The sequence below is a fragment of the Oncorhynchus kisutch genome, linkage group LG30, assembly GCF_002021735.2.
Source record: "Oncorhynchus kisutch isolate 150728-3 linkage group LG30, Okis_V2, whole genome shotgun sequence".
Lineage (NCBI taxonomy): Eukaryota > Metazoa > Chordata > Actinopteri > Salmoniformes > Salmonidae > Oncorhynchus > Oncorhynchus kisutch.
The window spans coordinates 44,823,449-44,841,452 of NC_034203.2; the positions used below are offsets into that span (position 1 = coordinate 44,823,449).

At 40.8% G+C, this 18,004-nt stretch overlaps 1 protein-coding gene across 1 annotated transcript in view; it reads right to left on the reverse strand.

Annotated features, from left to right (window-relative positions):
* The window catches only part of LOC109880607 (receptor-type tyrosine-protein phosphatase mu-like), a 432,469-nt gene that overhangs the window by 220,169 nt on the left and 194,296 nt on the right, over window positions 1–18,004 (reverse strand).

Consider the following 18,004-nt stretch of genomic DNA (forward strand, 5'->3'; position numbering starts at 1 on the left):
ACAGACAGACAGACAGATAGACAGATAGACAGGGAGACATGATTATAACATGTAATTAAGCCTAGCAGGGCATAATGTGTTCCTCTCACGATAGTAACCTGCTAGTACAGGAAAATAAGATCAACACAAGCGATCCTGCCAAGTGATTCATGTCTCCTGCACAGTGCAGATGGGTGGCCAGTGTGGATGCAGGTTTTTGCTCCAACCAAAACCGTTTAACCATGTTTTTGGCCTGTACTTGTCAGAAATCACAGACGGAAAGTTATAGATCCTGCTGAAGAGTTGTGATTGTTTATCTAGTATCATCACTGTTAACTCTATGTAGTCTAGTTGTTTATCTAGTATCATCACTGTTAACTCTATGTAGTCTAGTTGTTTATCTAGTATCATCACTGTTAACTCTCTGTAGTCTAGTTGTTTATCTAGTATCATCACTGTTAACTCTCTGTAGTCTAGTTGTTTATCTAGTATCATCACTGTTAACTCTCTGTAGTCTAGTTGTTTATCTAGTATCATCACCCAACACGTTAACTCTCTGTAGTCTAGTTGTTTATCTAGTATCATCACTGTTAACTCTATGTAGTCTAGTTGTTTATCTAGTATCATCACTGTTAACTCTGTAGTCTAGTTGTTTATCTAGTATCATCACCCAACATGTTAACTCTCTGTAGTCTAGTTGTTTATCTAGTATCATCACCCAACACGTTAACTCTCTGTAGTCTAGTTGTTTATCTAGTATCATCACTGTTAACTCTATGTAGTCTAGTTGTTTATCTAGTATCATCACTGTTAACTCTCTGTAGTCTAGTTGTTTATCTAGTATCATCACTGTTAACTCTCTGTAGTCTAGTTGTTTATCTAGTATCATCACTGTTAACTGTCTGTAGTCTAGTTGTTTATCTAGTATCATCACCCAACACGTTAACTCTCTGTAGTCTAGTTGTTTATCTAGTATCATCACTGTTAACTCTATGTAGTCTAGTTGTTTACCTAGTATCATCACTGTTAACTCTCTGTAGTCTAGTTGTTTATCTAGTATCATCACCCAACATGTTAACTCTCTGTAGTCTAGTTGTTTATCTAGTATCATCACCCAACACGTTAACTCTCTGTAGTCTAGTTGTTTATCTAGTATCATCACTGTTAACTCTCTGTAGTCTAGTTGTTTATCTAGTATCATCACTGTTAACTCTATGTAGTCTAGTTGTTTATCTAGTATCATCACTGTTAACTCTCTGTAGTCTAGTTGTTTATCTAGTATCATCACCCAACACGTTAACTCTCTGTAGTCTAGTTGTTTATCTAGTATCATCACTGTTAACTCTATGTAGTCTAGTTGTTTATCTAGTATCATCACTGTTAACTCTGTAGTCTAGTTGTTTATCTAGTATCATCACCCAACATGTTAACTCTCTGTAGTCTAGTTGTTTATCTAGTATCATCACCCAACACGTTAACTCTCTGTAGTCTAGTTGTTTATCTAGTATCATCACTGTTAACTCTATGTAGTCTAGTTGTTTATCTAGTATCATCACTGTTAACTCTCTGTAGTCTAGTTGTTTATCTAGTATCATCACTGTTAACTGTCTGTAGTCTAGTTGTTTATCTAGTATCATCACCCAACACGTTAACTCTCTGTAGTCTAGTTGTTTATCTAGTATCATCACTGTTAACTCTATGTAGTCTAGTTGTTTATCTAGTATCATCACTGTTAACTCTCTGTAGTCTAGTTGTTTATCTAGTATCATCACTGTTAACTCTCTGTAGTCTAGTTGTTTATCTAGTATCATCACTGTTAACTCTCTGTAGTCTAGTTGTTTATCTAGGATCATTACTGTTAACTCTCTGTAGTCTAGTTGTTTATCTAGTATCATCACTGTTAACTCTCTGTAGTCTAGTTGTTTATCTAGTATCATCACTGTTAACTCTCTGTAGTCTAGTTGTTTATCTAGTATCATCACTGTTAACTCTCTGTAGTCTAGTTGTTTATCTAGTATCATCACCCAACATGTTAACTCTCTGTAGTCTAGTTGTTTATCTAGTATCATCACTGTTAACTCTCTGTAGTCTAGTTGTTTATCTAGTATCATCACTGTTAACTCTCTGTCGTCTAGTTGTTTATCTAGTATCATCACTGTTAACTCTATGTAGTCTAGTTGTTTATCTAGTATCATCACTGTTAACTCTCTGTAGTCTATTGTTTATCTAGTATCATCACTGTTAACTCTCTGTAGTCTAGTTGTTTATCTAGTATCATCACTGTTAACTCTCTGTAGTCTAGTTGTTTATCTAGTATCATCACCCAACACGTTAACTCTATGTAGTCTAGTTGTTGATCTAGTATCATCACTGTTAACTCTATGTAGTCTAGTTGTTTATCTAGTATCATCACTGTTAACTCTCTGTAGTCTAGTTGTTTATCTAGTATCATCACTGCTAACTCTCTGTAGTCTAGTTGTTTATCTAGTATCATCACCCAACACGTTAACTCTATGTAGTCTAGTTGTTTATCTAGTATCATCACTGTTAACTCTCTGTAGTCTAGTTGTTTATCTAGTACCATCACTGTTAACTCTGTAGTCTAGTTGTTTATCTAGTATCATCACTGTTAACTCTCTGTAGTCTAGTTGTTTATCTAGTATCATCACCCAACACGTTAACTCTCTGTAGTCTAGTTGTTTATCTAGTATCATCACTGTTAACTCTCTGTAGTCTAGTTGTTTATCTAGTATCATCACTGTTAACTCTATGTAGTCTAGTTGTTTATCTAGTATCATCACTGTTAACTCTCTGTAGTCTAGTTGTTTATCTAGTATCATCACCCAACACGTTAACTCTCTGTAGTCTAGTTGTTTATCTAGTATCATCACTGTTAACTCTATGTAGTCTAGTTGTTTATCTAGTATCATCACTGTTAACTCTGTAGTCTAGTTGTTTATCTAGTATCATCACCCAACATGTTAACTCTCTGTAGTCTAGTTGTTTATCTAGTATCATCACCCAACACGTTAACTCTCTGTAGTCTAGTTGTTTATCTAGTATCATCACTGTTAACTCTATGTAGTCTAGTTGTTTATCTAGTATCATCACTGTTAACTCTCTGTAGTCTAGTTGTTTATCTAGTATCATCACTGTTAACTGTCTGTAGTCTAGTTGTTTATCTAGTATCATCACCCAACACGTTAACTCTCTGTAGTCTAGTTGTTTATCTAGTATCATCACTGTTAACTCTATGTAGTCTAGTTGTTTATCTAGTATCATCACTGTTAACTCTCTGTAGTCTAGTTGTTTATCTAGTATCATCACTGTTAACTCTCTGTAGTCTAGTTGTTTATCTAGTATCATCACTGTTAACTCTCTGTAGTCTAGTTGTTTATCTAGGATCATTACTGTTAACTCTCTGTAGTCTAGTTGTTTATCTAGTATCATCACTGTTAACTCTCTGTAGTCTAGTTGTTTATCTAGTATCATCACTGTTAACTCTCTGTAGTCTAGTTGTTTATCTAGTATCATCACTGTTAACTCTCTGTAGTCTAGTTGTTTATCTAGTATCATCACCCAACATGTTAACTCTCTGTAGTCTAGTTGTTTATCTAGTATCATCACTGTTAACTCTCTGTAGTCTAGTTGTTTATCTAGTATCATCACTGTTAACTCTCTGTCGTCTAGTTGTTTATCTAGTATCATCACTGTTAACTCTATGTAGTCTAGTTGTTTATCTAGTATCATCACTGTTAACTCTCTGTAGTCTATTTGTTTATCTAGTATCATCACTGTTAACTCTCTGTAGTCTAGTTGTTTATCTAGTATCATCACTGTTAACTCTCTGTAGTCTAGTTGTTTATCTAGTATCATCACCCAACACGTTAACTCTATGTAGTCTAGTTGTTGATCTAGTATCATCACTGTTAACTCTATGTAGTCTAGTTGTTTATCTAGTATCATCACTGTTAACTCTCTGTAGTCTAGTTGTTTATCTAGTATCATCACTGCTAACTCTCTGTAGTCTAGTTGTTTATCTAGTATCATCACCCAACACGTTAACTCTATGTAGTCTAGTTGTTTATCTAGTATCATCACTGTTAACTCTCTGTAGTCTAGTTGTTTATCTAGTACCATCACTGTTAACTCTGTAGTCTAGTTGTTTATCTAGTATCATCACTGTTAACTCTCTGTAGTCTAGTTGTTTATCTAGTATCATCACTGTTAACTCTCTGTAGTCTAGTTGTTTATCTAGTATCATCACCCAACACGTTAACTCTCTGTAGTCTAGTTGTTTATCTAGTATCATCACTGTTAACTCTCTGTAGTCTAGTTGTATCAGAATAATAAAACCAGTTTAATTTATTCCTCCTCCATTAATGTCCCCATAAGCACCACAGCTCTGGAGGGAGAAGCATTAAGGTGTGTGTTCGTCTTCTTAATATCCAGTTTAAATATCTATAAAGCCCCACTTTAAGACAACCCTCCCATCTTCCTCATAATAGAAAGCGTCCATTATAATTCCAATTAAAAAACACAAAAGAACAGTTTGGAGTGCTGCATAATTTGTGTCCATCAAGTTTCTGAAATGCTTGGAGGCCTTTTTCTCATTTTGTCTTTGTCTGCGTGTGGAATGAGTCTGGAGTGTGTGTGTGTGTGTGTGTGTGTGTGTCATTTGGTCTTTGTCTGGTGGAATGAGTCTGCTGTGATGCCAAATCCTTTATCATAACATTTCAGAGAGCGAGAGAGAGAGAGAGAGAGAGAGCAAAGAGAGAGAGAGAGAACGAGAGAGAGAGAGAGAGAGAACGAGAGAGAGAGAGAGAGGCGAGAGAGAGAGAACGAGAGAGAGAGAGAGAGAGAGAGAACGAGAGAGAGAGAGAGAGAGAGAGAGAGAGAGAGAGAGAGAGAGAGAGAGAGAGAGAGAACGAGAGAGAGAGAGAGAGAGAACGAGAAGAGAGAGAGAGAGAACGAGAGAGAGAGAGAGAGAGAGAACGAGAGAGAGAGAGAGAGAACGAGAGAGAGAGAGAGAGAGAGAGGCAGAGAGAGAGAGAGGGCAGAGAGAGAGAGAGAGGCGAGAGAGAGAGAGAGAGAGAGAGCGAGAAGCGAGAGAGCGAGAGAGCGAGAGAGAGAGAGAGAGAGAGAGAATGTGAAATGACTTGTCTACATTGGCACTCAAACAGGTTTTTACAATTAAAATGAGACTGACGTGACGTGACGACGGGAGGGAAACTAAAAGCTGATTAATTGTGCAGATCTTTTAATGTTTCCTAGCTGGGAACCGTACATGATGCTGGACACAATGTTTCTATTTTAAACAAGTCAAGTATACAGAATGACAACTACTCATTATGTTATTCAATATACATCTCCATACTATAGTCTACTACATGTTTATTTTTTTTTATTTTTTATTTTACCTTTATTTAACCAGGTAGGCTAGTTGAGAACACCTTTATTTAACCAGGTAGGCTAGTTGAGAACACCTTTATTTAACCAGGTAGGCTAGTTGAGAACACCTTTATTTAACCAGGTAGGCTAGTTGAGAACACCTTTATTTAACCAGGTAGGCTAGTTGAGAACAAGTTCTCATTTACAATTGCGACCTGGCCAAGATAAAGCAAAGCAGTTCGACAGATAAAACGACACAGAGTTACACATGGAGTAAAAACAAACATACAGTCAATAATGCAGTATAAACAAGTCTATATACAATGTGAGCAAATGAGGTGAGAAGGGAGGTAAAGGCAAAAAAGGCCAAGATGGCAAAGTAAATACAATATAGCAAGTAAAATACTGGAATGGTAGTTTTGCAATGGAAGAATGTGCAAAGTAGAAATAAAAAGCAAATAATGGGGTGCAAAGGAGCAAAATAAATAAATAAATGTACACCATAGACGTTCAAGGTAAGATTTCACAAAATGTAAGTCCAGTGTTTTAGGTCCCTGTGTCAAAAGGGGGAAGAACAGGTTAAGGACAGCCAGCCAACCAGACAGACAGCCAGCCAACCAGCCAGCCAGCCAGCCAGCCAGACAGCCAGCCAGACAGCCAACCAGACAGCCAGCCAGCCAGACAGACAACCAGCCAGCCAACCAGACAGACAACCAGCCAGCCAGCCAGCCGGCCAACCAGACAGACAACCAGCCAGCCAACCAGCCAGCCAGCCAGCCAGACAGCCAACCAGCCAGCCAGCCAGCCAGCCAGACAACCAGCCAACCAGCCAGCCAGCCAGCCAGACAACCAGCCAGCCAACCAGACAGACAACCAGCCAACCAGCCAGCCAACCAGACAGCCAGCCAGCCAACCAGCCAGCCAGCCAGCCAACCAGCCAGCCAACCAGCCAGCCAGCCAGCCAGCCAGCCGGCCAACCAGACAGACAACCAGCCAGCCAGCCAACCAGCCAGCCAGCCAACCAGCCAGCCAGCCGGCCAACCAGACAGACAACCAGCCAGCCAGCCAGAGACAGACAGACATAAAGGCAGACAGAACAAGCCAGCCACAGACAGACAGACAGACAACCGGCCAGCCAGAGACAGACAGACATGCAAGCAGACAGAACAAGCAAGCCACAGACAGACAGACAGAGAGAGACAAAATGATAAACTGAGAGTAGAGGAGGCTGCTGAGGGTAGGACGGCTCATAATAATGGTTGGAACGGAATGGCTTCAAATGCAGAAACCATGTGTTCAATGTATTTATATACCATTCCAGCCATTACCAGGAGCCCATCATCCCCAATTAAGGTTCCACCAACCTCCTGAGACACAGAGGCAGGCAGACAGACAGAGAGAGAGAGGGGCAGACAGACAGACAAAACACCACTGCCCAATCATCAGTTTTCTGTCCCATACGGCAAAGCCTACTGTATATATTTCACCTTTATTTAATGAGGCAAGTCAGTTAAGAACAAATTCAGCCTAGGAACAGTGGGTTAACTGCCTGTTCAGGGGCAGAACGACAGATTTGTACCTTGTCAGCTCGGGGGTTTGAACTTGCAACCTTTCGGTTGTGTGTGTGTGTGTGTGTGGTCTAACCACTAGGCTACCCTGCCGCCCCAATGTCTCAAATAGAACCATATCCCCTATATACTGTAGTGCACTACATTTAACCAAAACTCTATTGACCCGGTGAAAAGTAGTGCACTATATAGGGAATAGGGCTCCATAGGACTCTTGTCTAAAGTAGTGCACTATATAGGGAATAGGGTTCCATAGGACTCTGGTCTAAAGTAGTGCACTATATAGGGAATATGGCCCCATAGGATTCTGGTCTAAAGTAGTGCACTATATAGGGAATAGGGTTCCATAGGACTCTGGTCTAAAGTAGTGCACTATATAGGGAATAGGGTTCCATCGGACTCTGGTCTAAAGTAGTGCACTATATAGGGAATAGGGTTCCATAGGACTCTGGTCTAAAGTAGTGCACTATATAGGGAATATGGCCCCATAGGATTCTGGTCTAAAGTAGTGCACTATATAGGGAATAGGGTGCCATTTGAGACGAAAACAGCGATCACAGTGCCTGGTCCGAGGAAAGAGGGCGGAGCTGAAATCAGAGTTTGAGCCCTTTGATTGGTCAAATCAACGACAGGCTGTAAGGAATCAACTTCTCCTGACAAAATACAGAGAGGTCAGTGAACTAGGCTGGAAAGGTGTGAGACGAACACACAACCACACACACACACACACACACACACACAACCACACACACAACCACACACGCACACACGCAACCACACACACATACACACAACCACACACACACACAACCACACACACACACACACACACTCAACCACACGCAACCACACACACACACAACCACACACACACACACACACACACACACACACACACTCACAAAACCACACACACACACAACCACACGCAACCACACGCAACCACACGCAACCACACGCAACCACACACACATACACACAACCACACACACACACGTACACACACAACCACACGCAACCACACACACACACACACACAACCACACGCAACCACACATAACCACACTCACACGCAACCACACACACTCACACACGCACGCACACACTGCTACATGCTACCTGCTACATGCCACCAGCTGCATGCTACCTGCTACCTGCTACCTGCTACATGCTACCTGCTACCTGCTTCCTGCTACCAGCTACCTGCTATCCCCAGTCAGAGATATGATGACTTCTGGTTTGTGTGAGTCCACCTGTAGTATTCAGCAGGATATAGTATTTCCTGTAGTATTCAGCAGGATATAGTATTTCCTGTAGTATTCAGCAGGATATTGTATTTCCTGTAGTATTCAGCAGGATATAGTATTTCCTGTAGTATTCAGCAGGATATAGTATTTCCTGTAGTATTCAGCAGGATATTGTATTTCCTGTAGTATTCAGCAGGATATAGTATTTCCTGTAGTATTCAGCAGGATATTGTATTTCCTGTAGTATTCAGCAGGATATAGTATTTCCTGTAGTATTCAGCAGGATATAGTATTTCCTGTAGTATTCAGCAGGATATAGTATTTCCTGTAGTATTCAGCAGGATATAGTATTTCCTGTAGTATTCAGCATGTGTCTCAAGTGGCACACTGATACCTTCATAGTGAACTGTTTGTCTTTTACCAGGGCACGTAAGGAATAGTGTGACATTTGGGACAGCATCAATCTTTACTCTGCATATGGGAAACAGGTCTGTCTGTCAGTGAATATTACCGGGAAACAGTTTTGTCTGTCAGTGAATACTACCAGGAAACAGTTCTGTCTGTCAGTGAATACTACCAGGAAACAGGTCTGTCTGTCAGTGAATACTACCAGGAAACAGTTCTGTCTGTCAGTGAATACTACCAGGAAACAGTTCTGTCTGTCAGTGAATACTACCAGGAAACAGTTCTGTCTGTCAGTGAATACTACCAGGAAACAGTTCTGTCTGTCAGTGAATATTACCAGGAAACAGTTTTGTCTGTCAGTGAATATTACCAGGAAACAGTTCTGTCTGTCAGTGAATATTACCAGGAAACAGGTCTGTAAATGTGAATATTAGTTGTTAGTTGTTCAATTACAAGCCAATTTGGTTTAGCCACAGAAAAGCTGTAGCTAGCTACGAACCAAACGGAAAATACAACATTGCAACATTGTCAGATATTACACGTTTCTAATTTTGTCAGAAAATAATATTCATTGTTAACGCGAACTTAGCTTGCTGGCTCGCTAGCTATCATTACGTGTATGATCTGTGTAGTGATATTATTTGTATCTCCGCATCTGCATCGCTAGTTATAGCCTAATGTTAGCTAGCAAGCTAACATTGCATTTAGTTGGTTAGTTTCAGCTACCTGCAGATTGCTACCTCAGCTTTTCATACATGGTGTCTAGCTATGACAATTGGAGTGTACTGTAGCTATGGGTTAGGATTATGGTTCATTGTTTAGCTAGCTAGCTACGTAAAATAGTCTCCTCTCTTCCGTTACCTGCTGCACTGCTGCTTGGCTTCCACCTGGAGATTTGTTCACCGTCTGTACAAGTCTGTCTCCACCTGTCTAGTATAGGGACCCCCACCACACTCCCCCCTCTCTCCCTGGCCTGTCTCCCCCTGTCTGGTACAGGGACCCCCACCACACTCCCCCATCTCTCCCGAGCTTTCGCTCACCTCCAGCACACACACACTGTTGGGGCTAGTAACTCTGAACTTGCAATGGCTAGCCCCAAATCATTCTATTTTTTTTCTTGTGCATTTTTAACAATTTTGCTACTTGCCTCATGACTCCTGCATTCTTTGTGAACTATGAACTTTCTTGTTTACCCAATCGTGGGACAGACTGTTTGTTCCCACACTAGGGACTCTGACTCTCTATTGGTTACACAGACACTTGGCCTCCCATCCTATTCTAACAACCTCTCGCCGGCTTTGTATTCATGTTACCTGATGAAATTGCTGTACAATATGATCTTGTTGCGATCTAATGCACATTCAAATGTCATAAATCAACACTGCAGAGCTCTCCCTGTCCTCTGCCGTGCCCTGATTGTATTACTGCTGATGATATCTGGAAATGTGCATGTACACCCTGGCCCATCTACTGTTGCTAGCCCCAATTCTCACTTGTGCTCTGATATCTGTTTCACTGATTTCTGCTCTCGTAAAAGCCTGGGTTTTCTGCATGTTAACACTAGAAGCTTATAACCTAAAATGGATAAATTGAAAGTGTGGGTTCCAAGCTCCAATCCAGATGTGTTGGTCATTACTGAGACGTGTTTAAGAAAGAGTGTTTTGAATACTGATGTTAACCTTTCTGGTTCTAACCTTTTTCGGCAAGACAGATCTTCCAAAGGTGGTGGAGTGGCAATCTTTACCGAGAATCACCTTCAGTGCTCTGTTGTATCCACAAAGTCTGTCCACAAACAATTTGATTTAATGGTTTTAAGCATTACACTTTCAAATGTCTCTTCATTGACTGTTGCTGGGTGCTATCGTCCTCCATCAGCACTGGCCTGTACCCTACTTGCCCTAAGCTCTCTCCTGGCCCCTTACACTAAGTCTGAATTTGTCCTGCTAGGTGACCTAAACTGGGACATACTTAACCCACCTGACCAAGTCCTAAAGCACTGGGACTCCCTAAATCTTTCTCAGATAATTACCAATCCCACAAGGTATGACTCCAAACACCCAGACAAGGCTACTCTCCTCGATGTTATCCTCACAAATAATCCTGATAGGAATCAGTCTGGTGTTTTCTGTACTGACCTTAGTGATCACTGTTTTACAGCCTGTGTTCGTAATGGCTGCTCAGTGAAATGACCCGCCCTGATTTGTCAAAGAAATTCGCTAAAATGGATAAATTGAAAGTGTGGGTTCCCAGCTCCAATCCAGATGTGTTGGTCATTACTGAGACGTGTTTAAGAAAGAGTGTTTTGAATACTGATGTTAACCTTTCTGGTTCTAACCTTTTTCGGCAAGACAGATCTTCCAAAGGTGGTGGAGTGGCAATCTTTACCGAGAATCACCTTCAGTGCTCTGTTGTATCCACAAAGTCTGTCCACAAACAATTTGATTTAATGGTTTTAAGCATTACACTTTCAAATGTCTCTTCGTTGACTGTTGCTGGGTGCTATCGTCCTCCATCAGCACTGGCCTGTACCCTACTTGCCCTAAGCTCTCTCCTGGCCCCTTACACTAAGTCTGAATTTGTCCTGCTAGGTGACCTAAACTGGGACATACTTAACCCACCTGACCAAGTCCTAAAGCACTGGGACTCCCTAAATCTTTCTCAGATAATTACCAATCCCACAAGGTATGACTCCAAACACCCAGACAAGGCTACTCTCCTCGATGTTATCCTCACAAATAATCCTGATAGGAATCAGTCTGGTGTTTTCTGTACTGACCTTAGTGATCACTGTTTTACAGCCTGTGTTCGTAATGGCTGCTCAGTGAAATGACCCGCCCTGATTTGTCAAAGAAATTCGCTAAAATACTTTCATGATCAAGCGTTCCTTCATGACCTGGCTCTGTAAAATGGCATAGAATCAGCTTGATCCCCTCTGTCTGTCACGAATCCCGTTTCCTGAGTCTGAGATTTGCCAGTGTTCTGTCCTGGAGTGTTTTTTCCGGCGTCCTGGAACGCACCCTGTCTGGTTGCCGGGCAATGTAGCCAGTTGGGAGTTCTGATTACCCGCACCTGTATCCCATCAGCTATCTGCACACCTGGTCCTGATCATCATCTCTCCTCTTCATAAGCCCGGACCTGACAACCATTCCCTGCCGGATCGTTAGCCATGAACATTACTCACCCGGATCATTTACTCCATTCCCGCCTGGTCTTCGGAGGATTCCGCTACCCCATTGGATCCACCTATTTACTCCCATCAACTCACCACCGCTGCCCGCTACGCCACCTGGATATATCTACCCATTCACATTCACTTGTAAATAAATACTCACCTTCTTCCTACTCTCCTTGTCCTGGTCTGCTTCTTGGTTCAATTTTGAAGAAACGTGACACTGTCGAAGACGCTTGGACCTTCTTTATTGATAATTTCAGTGAAATTGTTAACAAACACACCAAAATAATGAAAATGAGAATTAAAAACAGGTTCAGCCCCCGGTTCGACCGTGATCTTGCAGATTTACTACACCTCAAGAATTGCATTTGGCGAAAGGCTCGGCACATGCATACTCAGGCTGACTGGCTCTCGTTCAGGCAAATGAGAAATAACTGCACTCAGGCTATCCAGAAGGCCAACGTTAGTTACTTTAAGGAGCAGTTCTCTCTCTATGGGTCTAAGTCCAAGAAGTTCTGGAAAACGGTTAAAGACCTGGAGAATAAAGCCCATGTCCCTTAATGTTGATGATGTGGTTGTTACTGACAAGGAGCACATGTCCCTTAATGTTGATGATGTGGTTGTTATTGACAAGAAGCACATGGCTGAGCTCTTTAAAGTCAGGATTCCTATTTGACTCAGCCATGCCTCCTTGCCCGTCCAACATTTCCTCATCTCCCACCCCTTCTAAAATGACTATCCTCGATGCTTCTCCCTCTTTTTCCCCTGCCCCGCTACAAAGTTTCTCTCTGAAGGCAGTCACTGAGTCCGAGGTGCTAAAGGAGCTCCTTAAACTTGACCCCCAAAAAACATCTGGGTCAGAGGGTTTAGACACTTTCTTCTTTAAGGTTGCTGCCCCTATCATCGCCATTGCCTATCTGGGACCTTTAATAACCCGTCTCTCCTCTCTGGGGAGGTTCCCATTGCTTGGAAGGCAGCCACAGTTCGTCCTTTTATTTAAAGGGGGAGATCAATCTGATCCTAACTGTTATAGGCCTATTTCTATTTTGCCCTGTTTATCAACCGTGTTGGAAAAACGTGTCAATAATCAACTGACTGGCTTTCTATAGTATTCTCTCTGGCATGCAATCTGGTTTCCGCTCAGGTTATGGATGTGTCACTGCAACCTTAAAGGTCCTCAGTGATTTCACTATTGCCCTTGATTCTAAGCAATGTTGTGCTGCTATTTTTATTGACTTGGCCAAAGCTTTTGATACAGTAGACCATTCCATTCTTGTGGGCTGGCTAAGGAGTATTGGTGTCTCTGAGGAGTCTTTGTCTACCTCTCTCAAAGAGTTCAGTGTCTTAAGTCAGGACATCTGCTGTCTCAGCCAATGCCTGTCACCAAGGTAGTACCCCAAGGCTTAATCCTAGGCCCCATGCACTTCTCAATTTACATCAACAACATAGCTCAGGCTATGGAAGCTCTCTCATCCATTTATATGCAGATGATACAGCCTTATACTCAGCTGGCCCCTCCCCGGATTTTGTGTTAAACACTCTAAAACAAAGCTTTCTTAGTGTCCAACAAGCTTTCTCTGCCCTTAACCTTGTTCTGAACACCTCCAAAACAAAGTCATGTGGTTTGGTAAGAAGAATTCCCCTCTACCCACAGGTGTGATTACTACCTCTGAGGGTTTAGAGCTTGAGGTAGTCATCTCAATCAAGTACTTGGGAGTATGTCCTTCTCGGGTACTTGGGTACACTGTCCTTCTCTCAGCACATATCAAAGCTGCAGGTTAAAGTTAAATCTATACTGGGTTTCCTCTTTCGTAATCACTTCTCTTTCACCCGAGCTGCCAAAATAACCCTGATTCAGATGCTAGATTATGGAGACGTAGTAATCGGCACGTAAGGGTGCTCTCGAGGGTTTAGATGTTCTTTACCATTCGGCCATCAGATTTGCCACATCATCAGTGGTCATAGACAGGTCCTGAGGGCAAATGACCACAGAAACAGAGTATCATATACAGAGGGGTGTGAAATTATTGACACTTGAAATTATTGACACCCTTGATAAAGATGAGCAAAAATGCAAATACTATTTGGGAAGTTATATTATTTAATACTTATACAATTACTCAGAGAAATATTTTGTTTAACAAGTAATACTTTTTTTCTGCAAAAAATTATTGAGACCCGTTTTCAATTCCTTTCAATCCCTCACATCATCAGCACTCTCTGTAAAAACAAGGGTCATGTTGTCATCTGGTCAACTGGTAATCTGTCACGCCCTGGCCATAGAGAGGCTTTTATTCTCTATTTTGGTTAGGCCAGTGTGTGACTAGGGTGGGCATTCTAGTTTCTTTATTTCTATGTTTTCTGTTTCTATGTTTTGGCCGGGTATGGTTCTCAATCAGGGACAGCTGTCTATCGTTGTCTTAGGCACCTTAGTTGTGGGCAGTTGTCTGTGTTAGCGGCCTGTTTAGTCCTAGTCAGCTTCAAGTTCGTTTTTGTTGTTTCTTGTTTTGTTGGGGACATTTATAACATTAAAGGAAAATGGACGCTCACAACGCTGCACCTTGGTCATTTCCCTGACGACGTTCGTGACATCATCTCTGTATTCCCGTCGCAAGTCTGACCGGTTGATGCTTATTTATAAAACCCTCTTAGGCCTCACTCTCCCCTATCTGAGATATTTACTGCAGCCCTTAACCTAAACATACAACACCCGTCTTGCCAGTCAGATTCTGTTAAAGGTCCCCAAACCAAAGCGCACACATCCCTGGGTCGCTCCGCTTTCCAGTTCACTGCAGCTAGCGACAAGAACGAGCTGCAACAAATACTCAAACTGGACAGTTTCATCTCCATCTCTTCATTCAAAGACTCAATCATGGACACTCTTACTGACACTTGTGGCTGCTTTGTGTGATGTATTGTTGTCTCTACCTTCTTGCCCTTTGTGCTGTTGTCTGTGCCAAATCATGTTTGTACCATGTGTACCATTGTGTTGCTACCATGTTGTGTTGCTACAATGCTGTGCTGCTACCATGCTGTGTTGGAATGTGTTGCTGCCATGCTATGTGCTATGTTGTTGTCTTAGGTCTCTCTTTATGTAGTGTTGTGTTGTCTCTCTTTATGTAGTGTTGTGTTGTCTCTCTTTATGTAGTGTTGTGTTGTCTCTCTTTATGTAGTGTTGTCTCTCTTTATGTAGTGTTGTGTTGTCTCTCTTTATGTAGTGTTGTGTTGTCTGTCTTTATGTAGTGTTGTGTTGTCTGTCTTTATGTAGTGTTGTGTTGTCTGTCTTTATGTAGTGTTGTGTTGTCTCTCTTTATGTAGTGTTGTGTTGTCTCTCTTTATGTAGTTGTTGTCTCTCTTATGTAGTTGTTGTGTTGTGTCTCTCTTATGTAGTGTTGTGTTGTCTCTCTTTATGTAGTGTTGTGTTGTCTCTCTTTATGTAGTGTAGTGTTGTCTCTCTTTATGTAGTGTTGTGTTGTCTCTCTTTATGTAGTGTAGTGTTGTCTCTCCTTATGTAGTGTTGTGTTGTCTGTCTTTATGTAGTGTTGTGTTGTCTCTCTTTATGTAGTGTTGTGTTTGTCTCTCTTTATGTAGTGTTGTGTTGTCTCTCTTTATGTAGTGTTGTCTCTCTTTATGTAGTGTTGTGTTGTCTGTCTTTATGTAGTGTTTGTGTTGTCTCTCTTTATGTAGTGTTGTGTTGTCTCTCTTATGTAGTGTTGTGTTGTCTGTCTTTATGTAGTGTTGTGTTGTCCCTCTTATGTAGTGTTGTGTTGTCTCTCTTTATGTAGTGTTGTGTTGTCTCTCTTTATGTAGTGTGTGGTGTCTCTCTTTATGTAGTGTTGTGTTGTCTCTCTTTATGTAGTGTTGTGTTGTCTCTCTTTATGTAGTGTTTGTGTTGTCTCTCTTATGTAGTGTTGTGTTGTCTCTCTTTATGTAGTGTTGTGTTGTCTCTCTTTATGTAGTGTTGTGTTGTCTCTCTTTATGTAGTGTTGTGTTGTCTCTCTTTATGTAGTGTTGTGTTGTCTCTCTTTATGTAGTGTAGTGTTGTCTCTCTTTATGTAGTGTTGTGTTGTCTCTCTTTATGTAGTGTTGTGTTGTCTCTCTTTATGTAGTGTTGTGTTGTCTGTCTTTATGTAGTGTTGTGTTGTCTCTCTTTATGTAGTGTTGTGTTGTCTCTCTTTATGTAGTGTTGTGTTGCCTCTCTTTATGTAGTGTTGTGTTGGCCTCTCTTTATGTAGTGTTGTGTTGTCTCTCTTTAATGTAGTGTTGTGTTTCTCTTGTAGTGTGTTCTCTCTTTATGTAGTGTTGTGTTGTCTCTCTTTATGTAGTGTTGTGTTGTCTCTCTTTATGTAGTGTTGTGTTGTCTCTCTTTATGTAGTGTTGTGTTGTCTCTCTTTATGTAGTGTAGTGTTGTCTCTCTTATGTAGTGTTGTGTGTCTCTCTTTATGTAGTGTTGTGTTGTCCTAGGTCTCTCTTTATGTAGTGTTGTGTTGTCTCTCTTTATGTAGTGTTGTCTCTCTTTATGTAGTGTTGTCTCTCTTTATGTAGTGTTGTCTCTCTTTATGTAGTGTTGTCTCTCTTTATGTAGTGTTGTCTCTCTTATGTAGTGTTGTGTTGTCTCTCTTTATGTAGTGTTGTCTCTCTTTATGTAGTGTTGTGTTTGTCTCTCTTTATGTAGTGTTGTGGTTGTCTCTCTTTATGTAGTGTTGTGTTGTCTCTCTTTATGTAGTTTTGTGTTGTCTCCTCTTTGTAGTGTAGTGTTGTCTCTCTTTATGTAGTGTTTTGTGTTGTCTCTCTTATGTAGTGTAGTGTTGTCTCTCTTTATGTAGTGTTTGTCTCTCTTTATGTGTGTTTGTGTTGGTCTCTCTTTATGTAGTGTTGTCTCTCTTTATGTAGTTTTTGTGTTGTCTCTCTTTATGTAGTGTAGTGTTGTCTCTCTTTATGTAGTGTTGTGTTTGTCTCTCTTTATGTAGTGTAGTGTTGTCTCTCTTTAATGTAGTGTTTGTCTCTCTTTATGTAGTGTTGTGTTGTCTCTCTTTATGTAGTGTTGTCTCTCTTTATGTAGTGTTGTCTCTCTTTATGTAAGTGTTGTGTTGTCTCTCTTTATGTAGTGTTGTCTCTCTTTATGCCAGTGTTGTGTTGTCTCTCTTTATGTAGTGTTGTGTTGTCTCTCTTTAATGTAGTGGTTGTGTTGTCTCTCTTTATGTAGTTTTGTGTTGTCTCTCTTTATGTAGTGTAGTGTTGTCTCTCTTTATGTAGTGTTGTTGTTGTCTCTCTTTATGTAGTGTTGTGTTGTCTCTCTTTATGTAGTGTTGTGTTGTCTCTCTTTATGTAGTGTTGTTTGTCTCTCTTATGTAGTGTTGTGTTGTCTCGATTTAGTGTTGTGTTGTCTCTCTTGTGTAGTGTTGTGTTGTCTCTCTTTATGTAGTGTTGTGTTGTCCTAGGTCTCTCTTTATGTAGTGTTGTGTTGTCTCTCTTTATGTAGTGTTGTGTTGTCTCTCTTTGTGTAGTGTTGTGTTGTCCTAGGTCTCTCTTTATGTAGTGTTGTGTTGTCTGTCTTTATGTAGTGTTGTGTTGTCTCTCTTTATGTAGTGTTTGTTGTCTCTCTTTATGTAGTGTTGTGTTGTCTCCTCTTTAATGTAGTGTTGTGTTGTCTCTCTTTTATGTAGTGTTGTGTTGTCTCTCTTTATGTAGTGTTGTGTTGTCTCTCTTATGTAGTGTTGTGTGTCTCTCTTTAATGTAGTGTTGTGGTGTCTCTCTTTATGTAGTGTTGTGTTGTCTCTCTTTATGTAGTGTTGTCTCCTCTTTATGTAGTGGTTGTGTTGTCTCTCTTATGTAGTGTTGTCTCTCTTATGTAGTTGTGTTGTCCTCTCTTTATGTAGTGTTGTGTTGTCTCTCTTTATGTAGTGTTGTGTTGTCTCTCTTTTATGTAGTGTTGTGTTGTCCTAGGTCTCTTTATGTAGTGTTGTGGTTGTCTCTCTTTATGTAGTGGTTGTGTTGTCCTCTCTTTATGTAGTGTTGTGTTGTCCTAGGTCTCTCTTTATGTAGTGTTGTGTTGTCTCTCTTTATGTAGTGTTGTGTTGTCTCTCTTTATGTAGTGTTGTGTTGTCTCCTCTTTATGTAGTGTTGTGTTGTCTCTCTTTATGTAGTGTTGTGTTGTCTCTCTTTATGTAGTGTTGTGTTGTCTTCTTATGTAGTGTTGTGTTGTCTCTCTTTATGTAGTGTTGTGTTGTCTCTCTTTATGT